This window comes from Moschus berezovskii, chromosome 15 (genome assembly GCF_049115385.1).
Source record: "Moschus berezovskii isolate FMDL1 chromosome 15, NW_MosBer_1.0, whole genome shotgun sequence".
In the NCBI taxonomy this organism is placed as follows: Eukaryota; Metazoa; Chordata; class Mammalia; order Artiodactyla; family Moschidae; genus Moschus; species Moschus berezovskii.
The window spans coordinates 53,811,040-53,820,538 of record NC_142474.1 but is presented as its reverse complement, the minus strand read 5'-3'; the positions used below and the strand labels follow the sequence as shown (position 1 = coordinate 53,820,538).

The 9,499-nt window shown below is 40.9% G+C and overlaps 1 protein-coding gene across 3 annotated transcripts in view; it reads left to right on the top strand.

The window, feature by feature from the left end:
• The first annotated feature begins 627 nt into the window (after positions 1-627).
• PTER (phosphotriesterase related) overlaps positions 628-9,499 on the top strand; it is an 80,175-nt gene continuing 71,303 nt past the window's right edge. For 2 of the 3 annotated variants that reach the window (XM_055429329.2, XM_055429311.2), the window contains exon 1: positions 628-754. The gene's annotated coding sequence lies outside the window, so the exon portion shown is untranslated. Of the gene's footprint in view, positions 755-7,800; positions 7,892-9,499 lie in introns of all 3 variants that reach the window. The other variant, XM_055429320.2, reaches the window with a different exon arrangement.

Here is a 9,499-nt window from a genome sequence, read left to right as displayed (position 1 = left end):
GAAACTCAACGCTGTCCCTATTCAGGATGCTGATCCAAATTCTGTTCTTGCCATCAAACTGCTAGTGCACTCTCCCTGGCTTGCTGTCCTTGCAGGAAACTCAAAATAGCTTCCAGGGCCTCCAGGTTCCAGACTCTGCCACGGAGAACTGGGATCTAGGGTAAATGCAACTGCTTCCTTTCTGCCTGGGGGCTCTAGTTCCTAATCCTTCAGACTCAGCCGAACTAGAAAGAGAAACCTCTCCTTCCAGAATATCTGGCAGGTACAACAGACTTGCTCAGAGGAAGTGGGTTCTTGGCTCAGCAGTTGAGCGGATTCTCAGGCTTTAAGTCTTCTGACTACTCAGGGGAAGGCCCAGCGTCCAGAACTTGAGCTCAAATAGCCTGGAGGCGGGGGTGGGGGCGGTTGGGGGGGGGGAGTAGGGGGGCTGCCGGGGCCGAAGGCGGGGCCTGGCAGGAACCTGCTGGGCGTGACCCAGTCTGGAGCGCAACCCAACAGGAGCCCATCGCGAGTAGTCTAAGGTCTGGGGGCGGGGCCGGCGGGCGCCCAGTGGGCGTGGCCGAGGGCAGGTGGGCGCGGTCAGGGCCGGAGGGCAGGGAGAAGACTAGACCGGAGGGTGAAGTGGGCGGGGACTGGGGACAAGTCAAAGACCCGGAAAGTTGGACGTGCAGAGGGTCCCCAGGGAGAAGGCGGCGCGCAGCGAGTGGAGGAAAGGCGCCCAGGAACCGGAGAGGGCGCGGGAGCTGTGGGCCCGGTAGGAAGCGTGCGGTCGCTGCACAGCTGGGCGCGTGGACTCCTGCAGGGACCGCGGCGGAGGTCCCGCCTGGGGAAGGAGTCCCTAAGGCTTTGGCTTCTTGCTGCCTTTCTCCTATAGCTCTCGGGGAAGCTGCAAAGACGGGGATCTTGAGGCTGCCGGGAGGCCTGGGAGGCTGGTCTAAGCTTGCCGGTGGCTTATTGCCCCGAAGTCTGGTGGTGGTGGTTTAGTCGCTAAGTCGTGTCCGACTCTTTGGATCCCATGGGCTGTATATAGCCTGCCAGGCTTCTCTGTCCATCGGACTCTCCAGGCAGGAATACTGGAGTTTCCATTTTCTTCTTCAGTCCCGAAGTTTAAAGTCCCGCAAAGTCGAGCTTGAAACCCGAGATTCAAAGTCCCGCGCAGAGCGAGGCCGAGGGCCCCTGGTGGCTCCAGCTCAGGGTTGGTGGGCAGAAGTGCTCTGGGGTCGTAGCTGGGCAGCTGTGCTGGCATCAGGGTCATCTATTCCACGCTTGTTCTCCTATATAATCTTTGAAATCATACCTCTAAGCCTTGGGCCTCAGCTTGCCGCTTTATTTTACTGTTGTCGTCTTTCCATTGTAAAGATATTCCAGATACACTTAGGTGCGGATATGATCATGGTATTTACAGCCGCGATGTGATATTTTGAAGACTCTTCAGGTGCAGGAACACCTGGGGTGGGGGGACGTTTAGAGAACTTCCTCCATGTGTAGACACACGAGTCTATTCGTCCTTAAATCACTTCTCCAGTGGAGAAAACTGACAAGCATTGACTCCTATCCTAAAGCGTCTGTCACTGTCATATAGAATGAATATCAGTAAGAAAAAAGCCCTGAGAAGTAGAATTACTCCTTGGCCAGTTACATTTTATTTTACATTGGCAGGAGGGGTGTTCAGCTCTTATCCTGAAGGCCTGATGTAATTCCAAAAATAACCAAGTCCCTTCGAAAAGAAATCTCAGTGCAAGAGGCAAAGAAAAAGAGATCAGACAGCTGACTGACTGCTGATAGCAAGATAGCAACTTAATTTTAAAAAGGATAAGAGTTCTACTTTATGAAATGCTGTGTTCATCTGTGGAGGCTAGATGCTGCTTTATTGTTATAAAAGTGACTAAACTATATGTAATGTAGATTTTTTTAAAATAAATATTCTGTCGTTCAGTCGCTAAGTCGTGTCCAACTCTGCGACCCCGTAGATTGCAGCATGCCAGGCTTCCCTGTCCTTCATTATCTCCTGGAGTTTGCTCAGATTAATGTCCATTGAGCTGGTGATGCTATCCAACCATCTCATCATCTGCTACCCTCTTCTTTTGCCTTCAGTCTTTCCCAACATCAGGGTCTTTTCCAGTGAGTTGGCTCTTTGCCTCAGATGGCCAAAGTACTAGAGCATCAGCTTCAGCATCAGTCCTTCCAATGAATATTCAGGGTTGATTTCCTTTAGGATTGACTGGTTTGATCTCCTTATACACTTTGCAGTGCGCATAGTTAAAATTTGACCCAGATAGGAGCAAAGAACAACAGATCATTTACAGTCTTGAAAAGTCTATCCCTATGTATTTAATGCTTTCTTAGTCTTGCGCTCGGAGAAGGCAATGGCAAGCCACTCCAGTACTCTTGCCTAGAAAATCCCATGGATGGAGGAGCCTGGTAGGCTGCAGTCCATGGGGTTGCTAAGGGTCGGACACGACTGAGCGACTTCACTTTCACTTTTCCCTTTCACATGTTGGAGAAGGAAATGGCAACCCACTCCAGTGTTCTTGCCTAGAGAATCTCAGGGACAGGGGAGCCTGGTGGGCTGCCGTCTATGGGGTCGCACAGAGTCGGATACGACTGAAGTGACTTAGCAGCAGCAGCAGCAGTCTTGCGCTTGGCCCTAAGAGCCCTGGTATTGTAGTAGGTAGTGGACCCCTATATAAGGCTTGTAGAAGTTGTTCTCAGAAATAAGCCTGAAGACAAAATAATGAACTACAGAGAATGGGAGGAGCTTCTGACCTTGGAAAATATCCATTCTTGTTACCATATGCTTTAAAGAGTTACTATGTGAGGAATCTTTCTTCTACATATCTTAAATACCAGAGTGAACCAAACAGGAATACTGCTGAGAAGTCCTTAAGCTGTGTACTTCCCATGAATATTACTGTTAATAGGAAAACCTGAGATGGTTGCCGAATATGTTTTTCATAGAATGAACACGATATCGTTCTGTTTCTCAGTGGTTCGTGTTTTTCTAAAAATGTTTCATTTAAAAAAAGCCTTCTCATTCATAGACATTCCTCCCTCACTTAAGAAAAAAAAAAAGGAAGATGAAAAAGAAAATATCTGCTCCCACTTAGTCATCTGGCATAAACTGGCTCTGTGGTTCTTACGACCTGTTTCATGAAATCATTATCTCTCTGAGTACAACTGTCTCTGCCTGCTCAGCATGGGAGTGTTATCCATTTCTCTGTCCCCTTCCAATAAGGCATGGCCATGGAGTTGCTTTGGTTAATTAAATATAAGTGGAGTGACCTGTGTCACTCCCAGGTGGAAGCTTTAAAAGTCAATGAGAGGCATACCCCACTGTCTTTCCCTCTGCCAGAGTGACCACCGGTTTTCTAGACAGCGACTGTTCTGTCAGCCTGGAACATAGAAGGAAGACAACCAGTAGAGTCCCCATCACTCTGTGTTAGACACAGTGTGAGCCAAAAATCAGCTTCTGTTGGGTTTAGGCCCCAGGGTTTGGGGATTTGTTTGTTAAATCAGCATAACCTAGCCTATCCTGATTAATACATTCAGGTAAGGTCTGAGGCACATGCCTCCCGGGATTACTGGTTTCCAGTTTATCAGATATCTTGGGAGCCTTAAAGAGCAAAGGTTCTGTAAGAAGTGTGCTACTGTGACCTGTGTTCCTTTAACTATCAGATGAGATAGCAGGTAGACTTGTTTCCAGAACACTCAAGTCAACTTTGTGATTTTAATCAAACGTGACGAAGGTAGCATTTAGATGTTTAATCACATTCTCTAAGGGAAGCAGGTGTTAAAGTGTAAAGTACATAAAAGTTCAATATCCATAAGGGATAGGAATCAAGGCTGTCATTTTCATTTTGAAAAATGCAATTTATATATAAATATATTTATATCTATAGATACAGATATATTTATAAATACATAAAATATAAATATATTTTATATACTTAAAATATATACTATAAAAAATTTATAATATATAAATATATTTTATATATTATAAATGTATTTTTCTATATAAATACAGTATTTAAAATTTCAGCATTCTTCCCAAGTTTTCCAGTATAGAGGAAGGTTCACAGATTCATTGTTAAGACACAGTTCTTTCCAAATATAGTTATATCAATAGATGCATTGCAGAAATTATTTTGTCACCAAGGGACACTTGAAATGAATCATCCATACTTACCATTGACTACTTTCTAATTTTTTTTAAAGCAGCCTCAAACAATACTTTAAATATCATTTCCTTGCTTCCTTATTTCGGATCTAAGAGGATCAGACCTAGATTTTGCTCTTCCCATGCAGGAAGCAATATGTTCCCTCTTTTCCTCTGACTTAACCAGAAGTGAAGCAGGGAGCATTTTGCTTAGGGCAGAACCATGCTGCCTTCTTAGGGATGTTGGCTATAAATCCAGTCTCCCTAGAGGTTAACAACCAAAGTTTTCCCCCTCTCTTACTCAGACGAATGATATGATGATGATAAATTGCTTGGACATGACTGCCCTGAGCACTGGTGTGATGAATTATGTTGTTCAGGGCATGACCAAAGATCCTCCACTGTCAGTCGGCCACACTGAATATTGGCAGTTTTCATAAGTAGCTTTCTGCCAATTTTGGTCTCTGTTTTGCATATTAAATTCTCTGTTCTCACTGGTCATGGTTTTTAGTTCTTAATCGTCTCTGTCTTCCTCTGAATTCACTTAGCTAATCAACCTTTTGCTTTTTCTGTTCCCTCTTCACTAAAAGGCTGGTCTGTGTTTCACGGTTGTGTTCAGTAAACAGTGAGTCTTTCTTCACAGAAACTGTTAAAATAATAATTATTAGTCCTTTCCACTAAATCCAGAGTAATGACAGCTTATCTTGCAATGGCTTAATTGGGTAATTATTTAGTGTTTGAAAAACACTTTGAAGACTCTATTGGTAAATATTATTATGAATTTAATGCTCCGTGTGCAATTGAAAGTCCACTGCAACCACAAAATCCTTAGTATTTTTGTGAATCAAAAAAGACGTCTTTCTTAATATTGCTTACTATTTTCAAACTCGTATATTATTGATTTTTGAAATATTTAAAATATTTTCTTTCATACAATCTCAAAGTTATCATGTTTATTCTGTCACATTTGTAGGTCTCATCTACTACATTCCTTATGTCTCTGAAAAGTTAGACGTCATATTCTTGGTCTGTGAAGGTTTGCAGGAAATATGAAGTAGATTCCCTGGTTCAGGGGTATTTCACATTATACAGCTGCCACATCTGTTGTGTGTGGTATCTGCTTAACTTTTCAGCAAGCTTTTCTATTAAGCCCTGACAAATAACTGCAATAATGATTTATTTCCTCTCAGTCTATACACTGAGCTGTCACCTCATTGGCATCAACATTTGTCAAAAAGGATTAGATTATACTGCATATGCCTGGCCAGACTCTTGACAAATTTTCTACTCACTTGATAGACCCAGAGCCCCCTGGTGTAATTAAAGGCCACTTCCATGGCTTGGACTACATGACCTCTATTACTGACTGTATTGGTTTGCTAGGGCTGCATAACAAAATATCACAGGCTGGGTGACTTAAACAAAAGAAATTGATTTTTTCATTTTTCTGGAGGCTAGAAGTCCGAGATCAAGGTTGCAGGTAGATTTGGTTTCTTTTGAAGTTTCTCTTTTTGGCTTGTTCGTTACCCCCTCCTCCCTGTATTGTCACAAGGTCTTCTCTCTGTGTCCTAATCTTTTCTTCCAACTACAGGAAATAGTCTGTTAGATTAGGCCCTACTGTAACAAACTCTTTTTAATATAGTTACTTTTTTTAAAGCCCCTGTGTCCAAATATGGTCACATCCTGAGATAGTGGGGGTTAGGACTTGAACCTAAAAATGTTCAGAGGGGGTACAATTCAGCCCATCAGACTAGCCTACAGTAATAATGGTCTCTGTGTGTGTGTGTGTGATTAGTTGTGTCCAACTCTTTGTGACCCCATGGACTGTAGCCTGCGAGGCTCCTATATCCATGGCATTTTCCAGGCAAGAATACTGGAGTGGATAGCCATTCCCTTCTCCAGGGGGTCTTCTTGACCCAGGGATCAAACTTGGGTCTCCTGCATTGCAGGTGGATTCTTTACTGTCTGAGCCTCCAGGGAAACCCAATCCAAAAACTACCATTTTTGGAGGGTTTTTAAAAAATTATCAAATTTGAGCAATCAAGTGATAACTACAAATTTCTGGAGAGTCTACTCAGTTCAGGAACCTCTTAACATTACTTGGAGGAGAGCTTTATGTTTGTGACTTAAAAGACTGAACTGATGAAAATCAAAGCAACATGATTAGATGAATTCTACATAGTGTATTAAGCTGTTAACCATAAAATGCATGAAAACAAGTATATCTTGCTGTCTGAACTATCACCATCCAGATATTTGTGATGACAACTAGCACATATTTTTAACCTAAAATATCCTCTCTGAATCAAAAACATGCCTTGACTAGTCTGGCATCAAAAAGGGTAACAGGATATAAAATACACTTTGGTCCTATCGCACATCTTTTTCCTAGCGGGTGAGATCTTGTGCTCCTGCTGTAAGATGTGTTCTGAATCTCTGCCTCCTTATTATCAGGCTGAAAATGTCCATGAAAGCAGAAGAGTCTCTGTAGAAAGATGATGAACCAAGAGGAAGTTAGATAAGCTCTTATATTTGAAGAAATACTGGGAACGTGAAAACCTGAAAGACGTCGATGTGCCCTGTCTGCATCAACCACGCATACTAGAGTTGATACTGGAAAACTTCATGTTCAGCTTCAGAACAGAATTGTAGTTTTTTTTTTAAAGCTCTTTTTAAAAAATGCCTTTTGCAATAAACAGATAGCCAGAAATCCTTAGAGGATTGTTATGTGGGTTTATAAGAGTTTGTTAGTAATATTTGGGATAATTGGTTGAATGGTTTTGCATGAGCTGTGAAACATTATTTTTCCCTTCAAAAACTGTAGTTGGAATTACTGTTGAAGCTGCGTGATGATACATAGGGGTTCATTACAGTGCTCTTTCTCCTTTGTAAACTTTTTAAATGTCCATATTAATAAGTTCAAACAAGAGAATTATTTCTTCAAAGAAGAAATGAATTATGTATATAATTATGTAATCACATAATATAATCATATGAATATACAATTCATTTCTTCTTTATATATAATTATATATATATATATATATCTCCTGTAATACAAAATTTGATACCATCACATTTAGAGGGACAGATTAAATTTGAACAGTAATGTATGCATGTTTACATAAGAGAATATACACATAGGTAGAATGTGGTTTTCACTACCAGTCATTCAATAGAAAAGCATTGTTGAAACCTTTACCCAGGAAAGGCTACAAGGACGTCTTTGCTAGTTTTAGCCTAGATTATTTGACACATGTTCTTATTTATCACTCCCTGGTCTATGGCACGTCTATCATGTCATGAGTCAGTGCTTTTCTACAAGTTATAGAGTTTCCCAGGCTGCAGTTTCTCCAAGTTCAGTTTTTAACTTCAGCACATCCATTTGCCACTGCACAAATTCACATAACAGAGGAATTTCAGAAGGGGCCGCTGGCCTCCAGTGCAGATCTAAGGCCTAACACTGATTCCCTTTGGCTTCTGTGTTCTTTTGAACTTGCCCCAGTAGCAACCAGGAAAGGATAGTTTCCAAGTATTGCTCTTTCTCCTGTGGAACTAAATATCTGGGAACAGCTGAGTGCATAAGTAGTGAAGGTTCTGCTGTTTTAAGTACAGACATGACGGAGACTTTGACCTTACAGCCGTATCTGCCCTGCTACGTGTCCAGGGAGGTAGGAGATTCCAGCAGATCCAGTTGCAGTGTTCCTTTTTGACCTTCTTCATTCCTCCCAGGTATTGCCTTTTTAACTTTTTGTCTATCAGAGTATTTCAATGGAAAAATTAAAATATGTCAAGCTAAGAGATTCAAGTTTAAACGGTCTTCATGAAGATTCTACATAGTTCTGTATATTCTTGCCTACTGAATGTCATTTAATTGTTAGATTTAAAATATGTACAAGAACATATACAGTTTCTAGCATTAGGGATATTTCATGGGCCTTTGCAATTACGTATTCTTGCCACAGTGAGGTCAAAATGATTAGTTTCTAAATTATTTTGCTTTTAAAAATCAGAATTGCAATTTTTTTTTAATGTGGAGTTTTCATAAGGTATTATGTAAGGATATTGTGTTATCTCATGAAGCTGTTTCCACTTACTTATTTTTATTTTTGTTTTTAGTAATACTTTGGCTAAAATAAGTTTTCATTAAGAAAAGTGAAAGTGTTAGTCGTTTAGTCATGTCTGACTCTTCGCTACCCCATGGACTGTAGCTTGCCAGGCTCCTCTGTTCACGGGATTCTCCAGGGAAGAACACTGAAGTGGATATCCATTCCCTTCTCCAAGGGATATTCCCAACCCAGGGATAGAACCCAGGTCTCCCACATTGCAGGCAGATTCTTTACTGCCTGAGCCACCAGGGAAGCCCAAGTTTTCATGAATTATTCCTACATACATTATGATGATTTTACAACACTGCCACTAAAGGAGAGTTTATTTATATCTTGTTTCTCTAAAAACAGTGATCCATTAAAACTTTAGAGTTTTCCTCTATAAAAATTGGAAAACTTACTAAGTAGTTGTACTATGTCTGACCACAATGTCTCGATCTATAGTTTTTTACACCATATAATATCACATTTATATTTTTATATCCACATCATTTAAAATAATGTCAATTATAGGAACAATGAAAAGGTCTGAGAATTAAAACTGGATAATAACTTTCTCTAGCTAATTAGAAGTCAAGATTATATTTCTGATGTGTTGTGGGGATGTTACCTCCAGAACAGGAGTTAGTTCCTTAGTAGGCCAGAAAAATTAAATGTGTTACAAGACATTGCAGAGATGTTAAATGTCATTTTAAAAATTCATTCATTTTCAGTTGGAGGATAATTGCTTTACAGTATTGTGCTGGTCTCTGCCATACACCAACAGGAATCAGCCATAGGTATACATATGTCCCCTCCCTCTAGAACCTCTCTTCCACCCTATCCCACATGTCTAGGTTATTACAGAGTACCTGATTTGAACTCTCTGTGTATAATGTTCATCAGAGTGAATGAGTAAATTCATCATTCATTGGTAGTCATCAAATTTGATTCACTCTCATATCATCTTTAAGAGTGTTTGCCCAACAAGGACCGAATGTACAACACACGGAACTCTGCTTAATGTTATGTGGCAGCCTGGATGGGAAGGGGTTTGGGGGAGATGGATCCATGTATCTGTATGGCTGAATCCCTTCACTGTTCACCTGAAACTATCACAACATTGTTAATTGGCTATACTCCAATATAAGATAAAAGGTCTAATAAAAAAGTTAAAAAAAATAAGAGTGTTTGCTATGCCTATGTACTACCTTCACTGCTAATGACAATATTTTTCTTTAAACCAATCCAT